The sequence below is a fragment of the Archocentrus centrarchus genome, chromosome 8, assembly GCF_007364275.1.
Source record: "Archocentrus centrarchus isolate MPI-CPG fArcCen1 chromosome 8, fArcCen1, whole genome shotgun sequence".
In the NCBI taxonomy this organism is placed as follows: Eukaryota; Metazoa; Chordata; class Actinopteri; order Cichliformes; family Cichlidae; genus Archocentrus; species Archocentrus centrarchus.
Window position 1 is genome coordinate 11,261,169 of NC_044353.1, and position 22,713 is coordinate 11,283,881.

A 22,713-nucleotide genomic window follows, 5' to 3' on the forward strand; every position below is an offset into this window, starting at 1 on the left:
GCGCTGGTGCAGAATTATAACTAGACATAATAAAGGCGTGTCAGATATGACAATAAAATTAATTTTAAGAGGACGCACCATTTGCATCATAGGCTTTGGGAAATGTTTATTAGGAACAGGACGCGTGCAGGAAGCTTAAACACTGAAGGAAAGCTGAGGGATCGCGGATTATGGCTGGTGGGATTTGGCTCTATAGTGGCAGCGGAGTTAGCTGCGTGGCTACAGTATTAGCAGTGGGAACAATGGCACCTCTCACCAGTCTGTGTTTACATGCAGCAGTAAATCCATATAAGCAGGCAAATGGCTCACACACAACCAGGTCATTTTTAACTTATTATCCTTCGGTGACCCAGAAGAAAAGATTTTTTTTTTTTAAATTTAGATCATTTAGGTATTGTGGTTCAAAGAAACATGTTGCATCATTTTCTCCCTAATTAATCTTATGTTCCTTGTAGTGGGTATCTGGTTTTGTTTGATCACAGAATGATAATGCAATGATATTGTTTCCATTCTTGTGAATATTTCTGGTAAAAATGTATTATTAGTACATGAATATTAAAACAGCTCGATGACAGAAACGTATCTGATTACTAAAACATCATTTTAACAAATGTCTTCTCATAGTCTAGTTTATTATTATTATTATTATTATTATTATTAGGTCATGTCACCCATGACATTAACAATGATCATGAATGATATGATATGATATGGTATGATATGACGTGAGCATTTGAGGACCCTGAGCTGGGGCAAAATGATGAGACCAGAAGTCAATTATGGTTAAGAATTGTTGTGTTATCGAGGGCTCTGAAGTTGTGGGATTTGGTTTCTGAACTGCCATCCAGGATACCGGGCTGTGAAGGGAATCATCTTTCCATAGCAGCGTCTTTAAGAGAGTTTTCACTTTCCAGGGGGCTTTATCCTTTTTCTCCTTTATCAGAGACATCAGGAGCATTTGTTACTTTGATGGATTGCCTAATGTTGAAGAATCTGTCTCAACATATTGAATTGGCTATAACTAATAACCAGTAAATTTGGATCCTAGTTTACTGAATCATGCAGTAAACACAGATACGGTGAAGAATGCTTTCAGCTTTAATGCTGCCTTCAGAGATGAGCACCTCCCTCTGGTTTGTGTGCTCTGATTTATTTTTACGAAACCTGGTTGCCTATTTTCTCTTTGATGTAATCAGAGGACCACCTGTCTTGGTGGTTGTGGGCAGTGTTGTCCTGTTTTCATGTTTCATGCTAAAAAAACAATTTCACCCTAATTTGAGCATGGTTGAAATAAAATTGGTAAAGACAGGAGGAACACAGTTTAATGCACTTTTATCAAATATATTATTCATTATATAAATCAACAGGATAAAAAACAGAAAACCTTTAGCTGGGGTGTGTGTGCGTGCGTGCGTGCGTGCGTGCGTGTGCAGGTGCGTGTGAATTCAACTGAAAAGGTTTTATTTCCCTTCTAGAACTCATAAGGGCTAAAAACTTAAGACAGTGGACTGTGGGGGTGTGTGTGGGGTGTGTGGGGGTGCCGTCACTTTGTTCCAGGTCAGGCTCCCTGAAAGCTGGTATGTCCTCCTCTGTGCTCTCACCTTCCTGCTCTAATGACTGGCCTTCCTCCTCCTCATAATTGCCTGACAGGTCCAGGTCTGACTCTCCTTTCACAATTTTGAGTAAAATCCTTTCTGCCTCACCCTGCCCTCTGCTTCCTGAAGTATGGACACAGGTGGAAAACGTGAGGTAATAAGTTCTGCTGTCCATCACAAAGGACACTGAATAAAAGTTTTGTTTTGGAAGGGATAAAATTACTACACATTTCTGAAATCTTAGTAAATCAAAGTTAAGACTCTGAAAGTGAAAACACAATTTGAGTTTTAGCAACAGAATCATAACACAGCAGAGGACTCGTGTCCCCAACAGAACAAAAATTAATTGCTGGCTCTTAGGAGGTCATTCATATTCTGTCTGTTGGGCACAAACCCCTATGACAGCAACTGATACAGATGGAAGTAATAATTTATAAACCTTTCCACCTTCCTCCTCATGTGAGCACTGGTGTTTTTGCTTCAGCTCGTCCCTCCCTGATTTTTTCCCTCTAAACTACATCTGTCTAATTCCCAGATGATGTTTGTATTTGTCTGTTTAACTATGTCAACACTCCACAGGTGGCTGTAGTCACGCCGGAGACACACACAAATTGGTCTAACCCTCCAGCCATCGTGTACAGCTGTTAGTATGATTATGTGATCATGTGTGTATCTTTTATTCAGTAGGTCTCCGGGGCTCCGACGGCCCCCGAGACCAACCGAGTGAGCTCACAACAAGCTCATTCCTATCACAGAGACAGACTTAGAAATGCCACTGGGATAAGCAGGCACACAGTTAATAAAGATGAAGTCATTCTATTTAACCGAACAGTTGGGGAATACTACTGGGTGACCAAATGTGAGATAAAAATGAATGGTTGGGAAAACAAGGGAAAAGATGAAATTACACTAAGAGAAGAAGTGGATAGTTAAAAAAAAAGAGGAAATATTAAGACTCCTCAGAACCTGTCATGTCAGAAAATTGTTTCAAAGTCTTCTAAATAATAATAATAAAAAATGCTTTGAAAAGCTAAAAGTATATGATTGAAATGGCATGAAGTGAATGATGAAGAGTGTGTAAGCAAGTCAAACCATTATTGTCCTGAGGCTCTGTGTCTTTGTGTGTGTGTGATTAGTGTCAGTGCACTGTGTTAGTGCCCCCTCTGGGAAACAGGAGCAACAGCTGCTTCAGCTCAGAGGAAGCTGGGACTGAGGCTACACGCTGAGCCCAAGGCAGTGATGTCAGAACATTGTGGTTTCTAGGGAAGCAGCGCAACAACGTTTGATACACTCGGGAATTTTTCTTCACATCCTGGAAGTTACACATCATGGGAAAAATTCCTCTCAGCCCTTTTGTGTTAATCCCAGGACCAATCCTGGCTGAAGTATCCAAATGTAATTACTTACTTACCCAAATACACTGAGGGAATGATTTAATCTGGTTGTAGATGTTTAAAACCATTTGAAGACAAAGATTTATGTGAATTTGATACACAAAAATAACCCAATGGCACATCAGTGGTTTCTGTGTAAGATGCCTTACTCATCCTAATACACACAGGACACACAGATAAAATAATAGCTGCCAGAGGCATGGTGGAATGAAACTGGAGGGGTGGAAATCAGGAGGGATGGGGAAGATAAATAAATTAATGGGTTGAGGAAAGGAGTGGTTTTGATGGCTTTCCAGGGAAACCCTAAATGGCCTGTGGCAGACTGAAGAATTCAAATCCTGCACTCCCAGACAGATCAGCAGGATGAGACCTTGAGGTTACTGCTGGTTTTAGCGTCGTGACCATACCAGGAAGGAGACAGCCTGATTTATAACTGCACAGCACAGTCACACATACCCATAGTGCTCCTGAGCTTTCCTATACCTGCTGCATGCGTGAGTGTCTGAGTCAAACATTGGCTCTTCCTTTATCAATAGCTGGTGTCCTTTCGCCCACTTCAATTAATGCCTCCACTTCTGCTTTCTTGAAACTGTTCAGTCTCTCTCTGCTGAAGCCAGTGGGTGAGTGAGCTGGTCAGTCACTAGGTTGGGTGTGCTGGTGGTGGTGGGCATGCCTGGTGTGTATGAAGGAAAGTGCAGGAACGATGTGGATGCCATGAATAAAACATATGACATCAAGCGCTCATGCTGGGTCAAAGATGACATGGAGGCTTTTATTGCTGGGGAGACTGAGTCTGAAGATGGGAACAAAGTCACCATCAAAACCCCAAAGAACACTGTAAGAGTAACAACAAAGTGCTTTTGGTTTAAAATATTTAAGACATAAAAAACAACAATTAAACTTTTTTTTATTTATCACTAAGTTCAGTTTGAGCTAATGTCAGTAACAGTGTTACTAAGGACATTCTTATTATCTTCTCCAGTCAGACGGTGATGTCCTGCAGATGAACCCACCTAAATCCTACCAAGCCGACGACATGGCTGATCCCACTTCCCTCAACGAAGCCAGTGTCCTGGAAAACCGACGCAGCTGCTACGTCAGCACGAAGATCTATGGAAACCAGCTGCACAACACTGAGTAGTCTACAGCAGCATTAAAAGGACAGAAGGAAACTTTGTGTCCTACAGAATATTGAAATTTTTGGTTTTCAATGTGTTATTCAAAATGTGCTCAATTTCTAAATCTGTGGAATATTCCAATTAGTGGAGTCAATTAAATTCTAATTGTTATTATTATGATCATTATTATTATTGGTAGTAGTAGTAGTAGGATTTTATAGTTCACAAATACATACATCATACATAATATTGTTTACTAATTGTCGTAATCATCAAAAAGCATTATATGGATATGTTACATAACATGATGATTTTATAGTGCACACATTAATGAAGAAATTTTAATTATATTAAAGATTAATAAAGATTATTAGTTATTGTTTTATCTTGTGAACTAAATGTGATTAATTATCAGTTTATGATTTATTAACAACAGAATTACATAGCACTACCCCTGTTAAAAGGCATTCTGGGAAATATAAGACATTACTAACTCAAGAAGTAGTTCAACGCTGTGTACATAGGTTTAACGTTAAATGTGATAAATTACAGTTTATCATCATTACCCTCCTCAGTTGTATTGAATATGTAAATATTAAAAATGCCAGATTTTCTTCTTTTTTTTTTTAAATTTATTTGCAGACAACAAAGGAAATACTGACAAGCATTAACATGTAAAGATGCCCAGCATTTGTGCCCATATGTTGAAAGGTCATTGCCCAAGCATCCTTTAAACCTCTCACCTCTCATTTCTTCTCACTTCTAGACCTGCTCAGGCCGCTTCTGTGTGACAGTCAATCCGTATAAATGGCTTCCTATCTATGGTGCTAAAGTGGCCCAGCTGTACAAGGGGCAGCTCCTCCTCACCTCTTCTCCATCATGCCTATCATGACATGATGATGGGTGAGCAGAGCCATGGATGCAGTGCCCCCCTCCCCCCCAACAGGAAATTATATTTAAACACAGGTGTTACCAATCACTTTAATGAAGGTTTTTTTCTCTTGTTAGTTTCAGAGCGTTAATTAGTAACACCTGTGTTCATCTGCTATTCCGAAAAAACAACTGCTGTGAAAAAAGGTCTGTTCAGTAATTAGGAGACGGATACAAAGGCAAGCGAGGGAAAGAGGACATTTTAATCAGTCAGAGGTCAGAGAGGGGTGGTGAGAGGGAGGAAAAGTTGGCAAAGAAGAGAAGCATGCAAGCGGTATGTCGTTACACAGTTGTACGTTTCAAGAGGGCAGTTGCTGGAGGTGTGTAATCAGTGTGCCGTGTGATGATTTGTTCGGGGAGTTTTAAAAAAAGGCTTTGCAGCCATTATGCGGCATCAGGGGAGACCCGACAGCTGTCTGTGCTGTTCACGGTGCTGACAGAGAACATCAGCAGTCGTCTGATTTGCTCAGAGGGAAATCAGCAGCAATTACTCTCCTCTCTCACACTCTCACTGTTTGTCTGCCCCTTTCATGTCCTGTCATCGCAGAGCACGAGCACCAGTCTATGCTGATCACCTAAGGCCAACATGTGCTTCCTGTTTCCAAGTTTGAGTTCCCTACAAATCGTGTTTACCATGCAGCCTGCATTCTTTTTGATCTCCTGTGCTTTTCTGCCACTGGAGAATCTGGTGCAAGCAAGAATGAAAACTCCAAGAAGGTTATCCAGTACTTTGCCAATGTTGGAGCTTCTGGGAGCAAAGTCTCAGACTCCAAGGCAAGTGTGGGTTCACATTACAGAGGCAGGATTTTAAGTTCTTGTGCTCTTGCTGTAAATAATGGGTATTTGCATTTTTCTTCTTCCAGGACTCGTTGGAGGATCAAATCACACAGCCTAACCCAGTGCTAGAGGCATTTGGTAACGTTAAGACCACCAGGAACAACTCCTCACGCTTTGGAAGGACAAGAATATTTGACCAGCTTTTGCACAATCAAATAAATAATTAATCTCTCGCGTGAAATGAAAAAGAAAAAACATACGAATGTGAAATGGCTGAAAGTGACTATCTGTGTCTGTTTTCCTTGCAGGGAAAGTTCATCCGCTGTCACTTTGGAGCGACAGCTAAGCTGGCACGTGCTGACATTGACACCTGTGAGTGGATGTTACTCTTTCGTCACTTCTGATCAGGCTTGTCAGTATCAGGGGACCTTGTTAAAAATAACTTGCTTCTTCTGTGCCGTCATGTATGACATGAAGATATCATGCTGCGACAAAGCGTCAACTGAGAAATTAAAATAATTTGGATAAATGGGCCGTTATGAATTGCATTTGTCTTGGTGTTAGATCTGCTTGAAAAATCAACAGTGATTTCCCAGCAGGCTGCTGAGAGAGGATATCACATATTCTACCAACTCCTATCTGGATGGAAGCCAGAGCTCATGGGTGAGACAGATAAATCTGCAGCTGATGGAATTAAAATAGAAATTATAAACTGTAAATCATTGTCTTTGGTGAATAGTGCTAGTGATAATATTTTATTATCAGCATTGGAAAGAAAAAAGAAAAAAGTGTTTGAAAATGTATTTTTACAACACAGAATATTGTCATAAGCTGCATATTGATGTGCAAGAAAATGACTGAAGAACTGTTTAAAATTCTGAGACCTCAACATCAAGAAAAATGTATGCAATTTGAAATCTACCGTATGGTTGAGAGGACATCCTGGGCTTCCTAGTGATGTCACATTTGTAGGGTTTGACCTGCAGACGACATGGACTTTCTTTTCAAAGTGATGCCTGTTGTAGCTTCCACATTTTATGAAAATAAAATGGAGGTTAAGTGGTACATTTTTGTAGATGTTTATTATGTTTCTGCTGCTAAAAGTAAAATTGTTTCTTTAATATGAGACTCTCAACATCAAATTGAGACTTCAGAATTTTAACTCAGCAGAAAACTCTGATTCACTGTTCTTTGTGATGGATAGTTGGAGTTACTAACTCCTGTTTTTAACCCGTGTCCATTCTTCAGGAAACAGAAAGCTGAGTGAGGCAGAAAGGATTTTACTCAGAACTGTGGAAGGGGAGTCAGACTCATTGCTGTCAGGGGATGAGGTGGAGGAAGGCCAGGCATTAGAGCAGGAAGGTGAAAGCTCAGAGGAGGACATACCAGCTTTTGAAGAGTCTGACCTGGAATAAAGTGATGGCACCCACCGTCCATTACGAATAAGAAGTCATCTGTGAGTAGCTGGGATAGGCTCCAGCCCCCCACCACGGCTCTAAATTGGATAAGTGGAAGAAAATGGATAGATGGATGGAAAACCAAACAATGCGGCCCACAGCCACCAAAACTGGAGACCCTCTGATTACATTGAACACTAATTAGGCAACTAGGTTTTAGAACAAAATGTCACACAAAACACAGCCAGCTGCTCATCCCTGAAGGCAATCTTAAAACAGAAAATATTCTTTAACAGGTCTGTGTTCATGGCATGACTCCACTACCCTTGGACTCTAGCTTACACAACACTTCTTATCCATAATGGACTTTGGGTGTCGTCATTTTGCCCCTGCTCATGCTCCTCAAAAGCTGGTGTATCCTCTGAGCTCTCACCTTTCTGCTCTAACGTCTGGCCCGCCTCCACCTCATCTCCCGACAGCACCGAGGATGACTCACCTTCCACAGTTCTGAATAAAATCCTGTCTGCCTCACTCAGCCCTCTGTCACACCACGCACCGTCATTGCTAGTGCAATGGGTGAGGCACTTTTGGCTGCTCCTTTATTTCCCAAGGGGTCAGTACAGTGGATGGACCGACATTTGATTTGACCAATTTTACACCAGATCTCCTTAATGACACAACGCCCATTTATCCAAGTTTGGGACCAGCACAAGGAGTACACTAGCATGTGACCCTTGAGGCTAGATATGCGCCTCCTCCTGGTCTCAAACCAGGGATCACTTGTGTCTCAGACTAATACGTTAGTCAATGCACCATGGAGCCACCAGTCCTTGTATAATAGGATCGTACTGTTAAAAGTTTTAGCGTCCTAGTTTTGTGCACTGTGAAAATGTGCCACCTGAATCTCTGGTTTCCAAAGAGATACCTCTGTGGCACATGGAGAGTTTGTGAAGTAGCTTAACTAATTTAATGGAATAGATCTTTTTTTAATTAATTTTCAATGCTCCTTCTAAATAAGGTGTAGTACTGGAACTTAAGTAATTGAAAAGTAGCCAGCAAGCGAGTAGACTGGTGAATCAATCACCTGACATGGGTTTGTAAAGTCATGAATAAATGGTTGAAGTAATGTTAATTTAGCCAAAATATGTTAATTGATAAACACTTAGAATACTCAGGAGGCTAATAGAAAAAAGTGAAACCACTAAAAACACTTGCACTAATTAACAGACTCAGAAGCTTTAATTAAAGGCTGTTTTTTTTACACTGGGCCATAATCATGCTTATTTCTGCTGTATTTTGGTCCTCAGGCTGGTTTCATTGTTATCCCAGTTAAACATATTTGGGTGTTTTTTGGGTTTAAAGGACATATTTTAAGTGATCAATATTTTATAAAATCTTGTATGCAATGGTAGTGTTTCCCTCCAATATAACAAAAAGATAATGCATCATTACATATACTGTGTTTTCCAGAGGCACTACTGCTGATCCCAGACCCCAAACAGTATGTCTGGATGTGTCAGGGAGTCACCGTGATGGACAACATGAACGATGGGGAGGAACTGCTGCTCACCGACGTGGGTCAACACTGAAAGCTATTATTTTTAATCCAGTTTGGATTTAACATTCAAGTATAGAAATATATTTGCCTATTGATGGTGCTGTTGCCTCTTTTTGTTGTAGCTTTGCTGTGCAGAACTGATTCTGTTTCCAGTACACACTCTCTCTCTTTCTACTTGTGTGTCCACAGGAAGCCTTTGATGTCCTGGGCTTCACTCCTGAAGAGAAGACGAGCGTGTACAAACTGACTGGAGGCCAAATGCACTTTGGAAACATGAAGTTCAAACAGAAACCCAGACAGGAGCAGGCTGATGTGGACTCCACCTCTCTGCCCAGCTGACCTAGTTCTTTGTTTTAGCTCTCTCCTTCTCTTAAAACACATTTCCATTTTGATGGCCAACCTAATAATTTTCATCCACTATATATTGTTTTTTTTACTTCCAGTAACCACAGACTGTTTTCAACAGTTTAATCAGATCCATCTCCCACCACATGGCCATCAACTCTGAGGAGCTGCAGAAGGGCATAGCACGCCCCTGCATCAAGGTTGGGAATGAGTTAGTAGCCAAAGGTATTGGATTATTTTAGTATTAAAAGTTCTTGTAATTACTTATTTAACAAAGGTGTTTTAAAGATCAGCTACCCTATTTGAACTTGAGTTTTCAGGTCAGAACCAAGTGGACGGTGACCCACATTAATAAGATGCTGGACACCAAGATGCAGCGACAGAGGAGTGCTGGGTTTGAAATCTTTGAAGTGAGATTTTGACAGTCATCTCGACTTCATCTTCACAGCTCATGGGGTCCTACTCTGTCTCTAGGTCAACAGCTTTGAGCAGCTATGCATCAGCTTCACTAATGATAAACTGCAGCAGTTCTTTGACCACCACATGTTTGTGCTGGAGCAGGAAGAGTACAAGGAGGAGGGAATTGATTGGGTCTTTATCGACTTTGGCCTGGACCTGCAGGTCTGCATCGACCTGCTTGAGAGGGTAGCACAAATATACACTCAGAAACATTGTGAGCACTCACGGCACATTATTTCCACCTTAATGTATTTTATCTCCTCTCCAGCCTATGGGGATTTTCTACATCTTGGAGGAGCAATGTGTGTTTCCAAAAGCAACAGATGCAACTTTCAAAGCAGCTCTGCATGAAAACCACACGGGCAAGTCCTTCAACTTCCTCAAGCCAAAAAGAGGGGAAGAAGGGGGCCAAAGTCCACTTTGAACTGGTGCACTATGCCGACACTGTGAGTACTTCCTAAGAAATTACTGGCTAGTAAATACACAAATGCTTCCAAACATGTGCATGTGTTGGGATAAGGCATTGATTAAAAGCAATTTCAAAATGATTCTGTCAATAAAATCTGTGATTATGTGTTACCGTAAGCAGTTTGTGCCTCTCATAGGTGGGCTGCAATATTACTGGCTGGCTGGATAAGAACAAAGACCCTCTGAATGAGAGGGTGGTCGGACTATTCCAGAAATCCTCAATGCCCCTGTTGCCCCTTCTCTTCAAAGAAGAGGCGACTGCTGCCGGATCCAAGAAACAGGAAAAAGGTTTCCCTTCCAAACTGACTCCAACTTCTACAAGTTAACTCACACAGCCACATACACATCTCCAGATACATTGCGGTAACCATAAAGTAAGAGGGTAAGAAAGATTTATGAACAATACAAAGTGCAGTGTTACACTTTGTCCGCTGCATTGTGCCCAGTGAGTTTAAAAAGTCACGTCAGTGGGTAAAAGTGTGTGTGTGAATTTTGCTTTAATGTAAGATATTAATTAAAAATCTAAGAGCTGTGTTACAATACACACTATTTTTAAGATGTTGGTGAAATATTTTAGTATCAGAGTGTAATCTTTGTGTTCATATTTTCATTCCTTATAGTCTGTGTTACGAAGGTGTGACAGACAACCATCTGATCCTGGATCAGTTAGCCTGTAATGTGCTGGAAGGCATTCGCATCTGCAGTAAAGGATTTCCTAACAGACTACAGTACCCAGAATCCAAACAAAGGTCTCACTGCTTCTATATGTATCCCCATCATTTCAATATTTATCTACATTTTAATATAAATGCAGTTTAGTTAACTCGATCTTTTTTTTATAAACTCGTCTTTCTTTTTTTGTTTAGTGTTTTATGTTCTTGACAACTGTTTAATTTTTCTTAAATTCAGAACCTCAATCTCAGGTCATTTTTAAAGCAATCATAGAAGTGTCAGTATTTCTTTTTTTGTTTTTCTTTTCTCTCTCTGGTCTTCTATCCTTATATCCTCAGCCCCAACGTCATCCCCAAGGCATTCGCTGACAACAAAAAGGCCTCTGAGCTCATCCTAAATGCTACTGGCCTAGATAATATGGAGTGCCACATTGACCCCTCCACTCTTGTGCTAATAAACCAACACATCTGCATTATGACTAACACAGTGATTAAACTAATAAGAACACATGTACATGCTGTATTATTCATAAATGTAGCATGTTAAAAGCTAAAGTTTTTCCAAAATATACCACAATATTCTTATATCACTTCAGGAAAATTATACATGTCCTATCTTTCCAATTGATTTAAATATGCAACAAATATATGTGGTGATTATGACTGTTAAATACTGTTTGCTATAAAAGAAGTAATGCCCATTGGTCATATTTGCATGTCTATACAATATCAAGTGTACATCAGAGTCTTATAGCAGGACAAACTGAATGCACTGGTGCTATCACTTACGGTAGACTGACCTTTGCCACTTATTGTCTGCACTGTGCTCAAAACAACCTTCTTTCTTTTTTCCTTTTCCTTTGCTTGTGTGTGTTTTCCTCCCTTCCTGCCGGGTCTTTTTCCGTGCAGACAGAAAGCTGGAGGACATGCGTGACGAGTGTCTGGCAAAGATCATAACCGTGCTGCAGGCTCAGCTTAGAGGATTTCTGATGAGGATTGAGTTTAAGAAGATGGTGGATCGATGGTCAGTGTGTGTGTGTGTGTGTGTGTGTTTTACAGAACTGAACTGATGGCTGTCCAACGCAATGTGAGGAAGTTCCTCCAGTTACGTTTCTGGAGCTGGTGGAAACTCTACACTAAGGTCAAATTTCTCCTCTTGACAAATGATTAATCATGCCCATTATATTTTCATCATTATATTTCCTGCCTTGGTGCCAACAGGTGAAGCCCCTGCTGATGGCCGCACTTCAGGAAGAGACCTTCAAGCCTAAGGAGGAGGAGCTGAGGGTGGCAGTGGAGAAGGTGAAGAAACTGGAGGGCAAGATTTAAGATCTGGAGGGAACGATGGCCACTCAGTCACAAGAGAACAATGACCTTCCCCTGGCATTGGCTGCAGTGAGTAGACCATTAATCTGCAAATAGAGTATGCTCAGCAGATGCTTCTGTGCATTTATGTTTCACTCAGAAGACTTTTAGATGTTACTGAAGTCCTGAAAAATTAAATTCTTGCAGTATATTGTGGATCTTTCTCTGTAAAACATGAACACACAATGAAAGGCAGGATTACGAAAAATCTGATACTTTTGTTGCTCCTTTGGTGTGAAGGATACATATCAATCTCTAGCCATACTTTGAGCTTCCCATGCATTACCATTACTTTAAGATCATGCAGGATCATGCACCTTTAAATCATCTTGTTTCTGTTGTGGCTTTGTTTCTCTGCAGGTCACACTGGGTGATGCAGAGGAGCGCTGCACTCAGCTGATGTGCCAGAAGGTCCAGCTGGAGGAGACTGTACAGGTAATTTTCCATACAGGAACTTTACTGTGTTACTGATCTCTTTAGTATTTACCAGTAGAGTTCAGCTGGGGCATTTAGTAAAATCTGTAGTACCATAGCAACTAACAGGCTTAAGGTGAGTGTTTGTACAGCAATAATGTTGCCAGTTTCTATTATATAAAAGAAGTAGAACTTATTGCTGTGATAAAAAGCAAAATGGCTTTGTGTGTGTTTAGCACATGCAAAATTAATCAAATAATAAAAAATAGGCAAATAATCTAATTCAAAAACCTGAGCTTGTTATTATTTAGAGCTTTTCATGTCTCGAAAACCACACAAAAAAGTATTTTTTGACAAATAATTGCGAATTTAGGGTCTGCATGAGCATCTGGAGGAAGGAAAAGGCAACACAGTCTCTTTTCACAACCAGAGCAGGCAGCTAGAGGGGGAACTGCACGAGCTGAAGTGAGACCTGGAGTCCCGGGAGGCTACGCTGGCTGAGACTGAGAAGAAGAAACAAGTTAAGGACACAGGGAATGGGAATATGGCAGCTGATGAGATGCAGTTCATTTCAGTAAAGATTCATTTGCATTTTCTTGGCCTGGAGAAATTTGGATTAATAACCATAAAACCAGGATGTTTGATGCAAAATTTAAAGGTTTTGACTGAATTCTTACTTAATGGTACATTTAGGGTTTGGACTTCAGTGCGAACTCTGACAGCAGATCTGAGCCAGAGAGATGACCACATTGTTAAACTACAGAAGGAAAAGAGAGCTCTAGAGGAACTGCAACAGGTAGTGTAGATAAATACAGAACAACCTGTATGTACATAACATTTCAAATAATTACATGTTTAATAATGATAAAGTTATGTAATCTATTTAAAAATGCAACACTGGAGGATCTTCAAACAGAAGAGGACAAAGTTAACCATCTAAGCAAAACTAACAGCAAGATCAACACCCAAGAGTATAGGGTACGCAACCCTTCACCTTCAAAGGAAAACTGAAAAGACTGTTAGTCTGCAGAGCAGGAATATGTGTGGATCTACAGCTGAATAACTTCGTATTAGTGAATTAATTAAGTGAGGCTGTTTTTATGTGTACACTGTGTAGGTGTAGCTAGAGGACAGCTGGGAGCAAGAGAAGAGGATCAGGGTAGAGGTGGAGACAGCGAGGAGGAAAGCAGAGGGAGACCTTAAGATGACCATAGAGAATGAGATGGAAAATACTGAGCATGATATGGAGGTCATCAAAAAGTGAGAGAGAAGAGACAGCGCGCGCGCACACACACACACACACACACACACACACACACACACACACACACACACACACACACACACACACAGAGTTGTGTTATAGTGACTTCAGAGGTCAATACAACAATTTGCATTCTCCAGGGCACTTGCTCTAAACTTAAGTACTAATTGTCTAACACCAGCCCTAACCTAAACATAACCTGGCTTCACACACATATTCAATTCAATCCAAAATCCAAATAACATCAAACAGTCGCCTCAAGGCGCTTTGTATTGTGGGTAAAGACCCTACAATAATACAGAGAAAACCCAACAGTCAAAACAACCCCCTATGAGCAGCACTTGGCGACAGTGGAAAGGAAAAACTCCCTTTTAACAGGAAGAAACCTCCAGCAGAACCAGGCTCAGGGAGGGGCAGTCATCTGCTGCAACCGGTTGGGCTGAGGGGAGAGAGACAGGACAAAGAACATGCTGTGAAAGAGAGCCAGAGATGAATAACTAATGATTAAATGCAGAGTGAAGTATAAACAGAGTAAAAAAGGTGAATGAAAAGAAACAGTGCATTATGGGAACCCCCCAGCATCCAAGGCCTATAGCAGCATAACTAAGGGGTGGTTCAGGGTCACCTGATCCAGCCCTAACTATAAGCCTGATCAAAAATGAAAGTTTTAAGCCTAATCTTAAAAATAGAGAGGGTGTCCAAGCTGGGAGCTGGTTCCACAGGGGAGGGGCCTGAAAGCTGAAGGCTCTGCCTCCCATTCTACTCTTAAGTATCCTAGGAACCACAAGTAAGAAAGCAGTCTGAGAGCAAAGTGCTCTATTGGGGTGATACGGTACTATGAGGTTATTAAGATAAGATGGGGCCTGATTATTCAAGACCTTGTATGTGAGGAGAAGGATTTTAAATTCAATTCTGGATTTAACAGGGAGCCAACGAAGAGAAGCCAATATGGGAGAAATATGCTCTCTCTTTCTAGTCCCTGTCAGTACTCTATATATGAACTCAAATCCAATTCTTAATCCATAGAGTTTAATACGATGTCGGCCCAGCCTTTGTAGCAAAAACGGCTTCAACTCTTCTGGGAAGGCTTTCCACAAAGTTTGTGACCATTCTTCCAGAAGCACATTTGTGGGGTCAGACACGGATGTTAGACAAGAAGGCCTCTAATTCATCCCAAAGGTGTTCTGTCAGGGTAAGGTCAGGACTCTGTGCAGGACAGTCAAGTTCTTCCACACCAAAATTGCTCATCCATGTCTTTCTGGACCTGCTTTGTGAACTGGTGTGCAGTCATGTTGGAACAGGAAGAAGCCATCCCTGTGCTTTCCACCACTGCATCCGATGCTTTGCATTGCGCTCGGTGATGTAAGGCTTGGATGCAGCTGCTCAGCCATGAAAACCCATTCCATGAAGCTCTCTGCACTGTTCTTGAGCTAATCTGAAGGCCACATGAAGTTTGGAGGTCTGTGGCGATTGACTCTGCAGAAAGTTGGGGTCTTCTGTGTCTCAGCATCCACTGACCCGCCCTGTGAGTTTATGCAGCCTACAACTTCATGGATGAATTGCTGTCATTCCCAATCACTTCCACATTGTTATAATCCCACTAACAGCTGACTGTGGAATATTTAGTAGTGAGGAAATTTCATGACTGGACTTGTTGCACAGGAGGCATCCTATCACGATACCACTCTGGAATTCACTAAGCTCCTGAGAGCGACCCATTCTTTCACTGATGTTTGTAGAAGCAGTACGAATGCCTAGGTGTTTGGTTTATACACCTGTGACCATGGAAGTGACTGGAACACCTGAATTCAGTGATTTGGATGGGTGAGTGAATACTTTTGCAATATAATGTATCTAGGTCCCCATAACATGAGTAAAACCTGAACACATAAACACACACAAGCTGGCAAGTTAAGTGAAGCTGTAAGAATCATACTGGCTGATGTCCTCAGTAAGTATAACACACAAAAATATGTGTACAGTTTCTATGTATTTGCATATGTTCCTCTCATTTACACACTTTCAGTGCAATTTAAATTTTCTGCTCCGTGTGTGTGTGTGTGTTTCTTGTGTGTTAATTGGACAGACTTTGAAATTAACACCATGAACTTGAAGCTGGAGGATGAACAAGCTCTCAGCATCATGCTCACCCGGAAGCTCAAAGAACACCAGGTTGGTGGTTCAAGGTCCAGGACTTCAGGAGCTTTTTATTGCACAAAACTCTTAATAAGATTTATTTGAAACTGTTCTTTCCTTTGTCCGGGGTAACAGGAAGCACCATATAAGAAGCAAACGTCAGCAGTTGTAGATGCTTATTTGTGCAAACTCTGAGCTAAATTTGTGATTATTTTTAGCCACACTGCACAGATGGCAGTGCTGGTTAGTCTATTGTTTTTACAAAAAGTCCAAACACTCTGAGTCACATCTGACCTTTCTGGCAACATCACCATGAAATCGAAATTTCTATTTATGCATTAAATATCTTAATAACCATTGGGGGATTCTTTGGCTGCTCCTGTTAGGGGTCACCTCAGCCTCCATCTCAACCCATCCCTTGCATCCTCTTCTGTTACACCAACCCTCTGCATGTCCTTCATTACATCCATCTTCAACATCCTTTGTCCAGTATATCCACTATCCCTCCTCTGCACATGTTCAAACCATCTCAACCTTGCCTCTCTGACTTTGTCTCCAAACTGCTCAACCTGAGCTGTCCCTCTGATGTACTCATTTCTAACTGTGTCCACCCTGGTCACTCCCAGTGAAAATCGTGACATTATCAACTCGGATAATTAACTGTAATAAATCTGCTAATAAAACTTTTTTTTTTGTGATGCATAAAATCTGGTGAAAGTTGCATAAGGTCACTAGAGCGAGGAAAAAAGACTGAAGCTTGGTGGATGTGAAATGAAAGCTAAGTGGATGGTTAAAATTAATATGATGGAAGATAAACAAAAAAAAAACAGAGATGTGACTATATGTTAGGAAATAGAAAAGTGGAAGAAATAAAAGAGGACAAAGAGCAGTGATGATTAATGGTCTGGCTTTAAAGACGCAAGCTTTTTGCTGTATACACGTGTTGATTCATTTTCTATCCTTTCAGGGACAAATTGAGGAGCTGGAGGAGGAGCTGGAAGCTGAACGAGCCATGAGAGCCAAGGTACATGGACAGCTTGTGTCTCTAACAACTTAACAGTTTCATCTCTAAGAGACTCCTTCAATCCAAACCTGATACATACCTGACCACTACACATATGTGTTGCTTCAGTCAGAGAGTAAACTTGGTTTATTGTTAGGTGGAGAAGCAGAGAGCAGAGCTGTCACGAGATCTGGAAGATCTCAGTGACAGGCTGGAAGAAGCGGGAGGAGCCACCATCGCCCAGGTGAGAGTGACCCACAGGTGTCGTTCTGTTAGACTTATAGTTCAGAACTACAAGATGGCATCACACATGAAGTCCCACAACTTCATCTGTGGTTGACTCCTCAGATTGAGCAGAACAGGAAGAGGGAGGCTGACCAGCTGAAGCTGGCTGACCAGCTGAAGCAGCACTCCGATGTGATGGCAGAGCTGGGCGAGCAGCTGGAGAACCAGACCAGGCTGAAAACTAAACTGGAGAAGGACAAATGGAGCCTGAAGGCTGAGATGGAGGATCTCAACATCAGCACAGAGACTGCTTAGAAAGCAAAGATACATCTTGAGAATCTTGAGTGACTAACTCCTTCAAATTAAAACACACACAAACATAGACAAACCACCCACTCTTACAGATGAACTCTGAGGCCCATGCACATAAGCTGGAGGACAGCCTGGCAGAGGCAAGTGCTCGCCTGGCTGAGATGGAGCACACTCACAGAGCTCAGTACTGCCAAAATCCATCCGACTCGTGAGAAGATGGATGCATTTTTTTGTAATCTTTTTAAGGGTTTAATTTCTATACAGCGCCTTGTGTCCAAGCTCAATGTCAACGTCAGTATGTGGAGGAGCAAACAGGAGACTGACGGCATCCACCGCACCGAGGAGCTGGAGGAGACCAAGTGGGTTCAAGAGAATTCTGAAAACAACTTACTGTCAGTTTAAAAAGAAGAAACACACGAATCATGACAGTGATAACATTCTCATTTTAAATTCCACGCTCCTCTCCTTTCTCTCCTCCCACTCTCCCCCAGGCGCAAACTTGCAGTCCGTCTCCCGGAGGCTGAGGAGGCAGCAGAGGCAGCTAAGGCCGGAGCTGCCAGCCTGGAAAAGGTCAAGCAGAGGCTGCAGGGAGAGGTGGAGGACCTTACCACAGACCCAGAGAAGGTAAACATGCACAAACAGAAAATCTAAATGTGTACAGCACACAGGTTTCAGCAGTAATGCGAGCCACACATACTGAAAGTGTATGCTGTCATAGATCTGCAAGTAAAGAAATGTTGAACTATCTGTTTATTATTCTTTTTTACTTAGACATTTAGCTGTAAAAAAAAGTGACCATAATTAGTTAACCAAATAATGGTTTAATAGTGGTCAATATTTTTGAATAGCTGTAATGTTAGGCTGGAACAAGTAAGGGAGGAAAGGACCCAAAAGTGAGACACTTGTGGCACAGTAAAGCCCAACAGCTAAAGACTGTTTCCAGGCAGAGGTCATACACAGGAGGTCATACACAGGAGGAATAGTTCTTATAACAAACAAATCCAGCAGAGAGCAGTCAAGAGGCACAAGCACTGGGAACAAGAGCAATGCTAAAACATCTGACTATTCAAAGCTGTGCATTACTTGGAAACTAAGCTAGCCAACCACGGTGAAACGGTTACAACTTCTGTGTGAGGATAATGAAATAATTTATCATGTTAATTGTTCATTAAAAAAAAAAGTTCTGTAATGATATATCAGTAATTCTCTTTCTCTAGATACTTTCTTTAAAGATATAATGCATCTTGGGGGTCAACTTGAAAGAAGGGCAAATATGAAACATAAAATTGAGGTCAGAGGTCAAATGTGACATATTTTAAATCTTCACACAGTACTTTCTATATGCTGACAATACACACCACACTTGGAAAAATCACAGCTTCTAAATTCTAAGGCTTTTTGCTAATTTTGGACGAACAGATCATGACGTTGACCTTGAAGATCTTGATGGATGTATGACATGTGCCCACTCTACAGACCTACAAAGTTTTACCAGAATTTGGTCAAAACTTTTCAAGCTATCGTATCCAGCAGCAGCTCTGGATAAGAAGCAACGGCTTTCTGATAAGATGGCAGCCGAGTGGAGCCAGAAGAATGAGGAGCTGCACCTGGAAGTAGAGAACAGCCAAAAGGAGAGCTGCTCATACATGACTGAGATCTACAAGCTGAAGACAGCCAGGATGACTTAGAAACTGTCTGCAAGGAGAACAAATCCTCTCAGGTGCTTTCTCACTCATTCAGTTATAGCTGATCATAACTGGAAAAAATGTGAGAGAAGAGGTGATTGAGGGGGGAAAAGCCCAAATGATCCAGAGTATGAATTTGTTTTCTTCTTAATTATGTGTCCTTTCCTCTCAGAGGAGATCAAGGAGTTGGTTGACCAGCTTGGGGAAGGAGGCCGCAGTATCCACGAGCTGCAGAAAGCCAAGAAGAAACTGGAGGTGGAGAAAGAGGAGCTGCAGATGGCTCTGGAGGAGGCTGAAGCTTCACTAGAGGTACAAAGATTCTCTTTCACTTGGAAAAAAAAAAGTGTACTCTGTCTTAGACTATTGAGTAATGAAAGAAGACATGCTTCATTTTCTCAGTGCTTTGAAAATATTATGATATTAAACTCAGAAAGGTTTAAGGTTTGGCTACACATGAACTGCCTGAACAAAAGCAGACACGATATCATCTGAGTCTGTCGCTGGTTTTGTGGTGATTTTGATCGGTTAAATTGTATGCTGCTGCAAACACTGGACTTGCTGTAGTCCCTGCATGTATGTGTGTGTGTGCATGAAAGTTCATTTTCAGTCCCTAGTAACTATAAAGAAGCACATCTATGATCCCCTTACACAAATGCTAACTTCCATATTGTTCCTGTAAGTAGCAGGTAGTAAATCTCTGGTGGAGAGATGGTTGTCAAAGCTTGTCTGTTATACTGGTAACTACTACTTTCCCTGTTAATGAATAATAGTCTTCATTAACAGCTGTAATGACATCCACGTCACCCTTATCAACACTAAACAAATGAGTGTATGAACCACAGCTAAATTTAACTCAGCTTTGTAACCAAGTGCTTTCTAGAACTAATCTGAGTCCTCTGTTCTTTCTAGAAAGAGCCATGCATGTGCAGTGGAGTCCTTGCAGGTGAGCCTGGAGGCAGAGGCCAAAGGTCGTGCCGAGGCTCTGAGGATGAATAAGATGATGGAGGGAGGGAGACTGGAGGGAGACTTGAATGAGATGGAGATTCAGCTGGAGCATGCTAACTGGAACAATGCTGAGCTAATCAAAACCCTCAAAAAGCTGCAGTGGCTGATCAAAGTAGGATTTTTTTAAACTATGAGGAAAGAATAGGGAACCGCTAAAACAAAAGCTGGAGCAATAATCCTCGTCCTGACAGGACCTGCAGGTGCAGATGGATGAGGACACCCGTCAGCACGAGCAGCTGAGGGAGAAGGACGAGCTGAGAGGAGGCCTGGACGTGTCTGAGAGAGCCCGCAAACAAATCGACCCTCAGAGAGGTTCAGTGAGATCACGTTGCAGGTATATCCCTGCACTGTAAGATCAGACTTTTTTATACAGAGACATAAACGCATGCAGATAAGCGTACGCTGGCTGTCTTCTTACAGCTGCACTTTTTCCCCGTTATCCTAGAACCAGTCTGACCATCCTGAAGCAAAAACTGGAGGCTGACTTTGCCCGACTGTCCAGCGAGAATGAGGAGCTGATCTGAGTTTCGCGCCACTGATGAGAGCCAAAAAGGCTGTGACTGACGTGACCACAAAAACAAAACAAAACTGTTATAACTGATATGATCAAACTGAAATATATGCGTCTGCATCCAGGTGACGCGAGTGTGTGAGTAGCTTCGGTGAAAGCAGGAACAGAGCTCCCACCTTGAGAAGATTAAGGAGAACTAAGAACAGAACCTCAGAGACCTCACACTGAAGATGGAGGAGGATGAGCAGCAGGCCCTAAAGGCCAGAAGACGCACCATCCAGAAACTGGAAACTAGGTTGTAATAGACTACAATTTTCTTAAATGTAAACACCACATGTGGCTTAGCATCCACATGTTGTGTCAATTCTTATTTCTTGTAACTAGATTAAGGAGCTGGACAAGGAGTAGAAGCGGTACACGGAGCGCCGACTCAAGTAGTTGATTTTCCAGACTGAGGAGGACCACAGGACCAATCAGCACATGCAGGAGCTGATGGGAGAAACTCCAGAACAAACTCAAGTCTTATAAACGACAGAGGAAGCTGTGAGTAGCAGTAGTGATACTTTAAATAGTTTTCTTAACATCTTTCTATTTGTAGGTAATGTTTAAAGGAACAATTTGAAAAACTTTGTCAGAAAAAAAGAGCCAGCCAGAAGCAGCCTGTCTAAATACAGGAAGACTGTCCATGACCTGGATGATGCTGAGGAGCACGAAGAAATGGCAGAGATGGCCCTAAACAAAATCAGGACCAGGAATCGAGCCTCGGCCACCAAGAGCTTCACCGCAGTGGAGATAGTCCAGGTTACCAAGCCTTCCAGTGGAGGACAGGGTAGGGTAGAGGGAGAGCAAATTACACACCCACACAGCTTACAGGTATTTGAACACAAACAGCAGAGGTAGAACCCATCTTTGCATCCTCCTGTACACACCAACATGGACAAGATTACTTTGTCTGTTTTGTCTTGTGTTCCCACAGTGACACACACCCACTCAGACCAGCAGAGGATGCTCATGTGAGAAAAAAATATGAACCCAGAGGAAAGTCTTAAAAAAGCTCGAGGCATGTGACATCTTTGTTGTTGTTTGTTAACATGTGGATCTTTCTGCAATCTTAAACTGGCCACATTTTTAAATAATATGAAAAGAAAAGAAAAAAAAAACAAGTAATCTGAGCCGTAAATCAGAACTGATTACAAAGAGGCTTCCAGTGTGAAGAGAGCCTGAGCCTATGAAAAAGAAATCTACACCTCATCTGAGATGACAAGTGAATCCAGTGATCATACCAGACGTGTTGGTGACCTGATGAAGGGCGTGTGTTTCTTCAGCTGAAAAATGTTAGTTATAAACAGGGTTTTCTTACCACCTCCCCATTTCACAATAATGGAGTTCAGTCCAAATGAATTCAAGAATTTAGTGTGCTGAAAATTCAATAGCTCAAAGAAAATAAAAGTTTATATATATATACTGAATCATGGGGTGTATGTAGGTTTTTTTGTAGGATGAAAAACTGCTTTCTTTCACCTGCCTACCCCGTAATTCAGTAGCTTGTAAAACCACCTTCACCAGCACTAACTTGAAGTAATTGTTTTTTGACTTCATCAGTCTCTGTGGAGGAATTTTGGCCCGCTCTTCTTCACAATGTTGCTTCAGTTCATTGAGGCTTGTGGGCATCTGTCTTTGCATAGCAAACCTAGACTGCCATATCTCCTCTGGGTATAAAGTACATCATGTGATCAACATATTGTATCAGTCAGTCAGGTGTGGCTGTCAGTGGCCAAATAACATTTTTGACCTAAAAGACCAGGGTTTGAGTCCCATATGAAGTCAGCATTGACGTGTACAGAACACGCACACAATCCCATGCTCTTCTAGAAGGAAGGACTTAACACCGCGAGAAGACGCATGTTTATTTACAAATTCTTTCTATTTGCATGCTATGCTTACCAGGGGTCATTCTTTCACATACATATTAGTATTAGTACAGTGGGCTACAGAAGATGTCTGTAGTTAGGTGGAAACTTCTAGAAATCCCACCATTCACTTCTAAAAATCTTTATTATTCAGTTGCCCTAAGTGCTCTT

General features: G+C 41.6%; 1 pseudogene; it reads left to right on the forward strand.

Annotated features, from left to right (window-relative positions):
- The first annotated feature begins 3,658 nt into the window (after positions 1-3,658).
- On the forward strand, positions 3,659-21,649 carry LOC115784294 (myosin-16-like; annotated as a pseudogene).
- Positions 21,650-22,713: the final 1,064 nt, after the last annotated feature.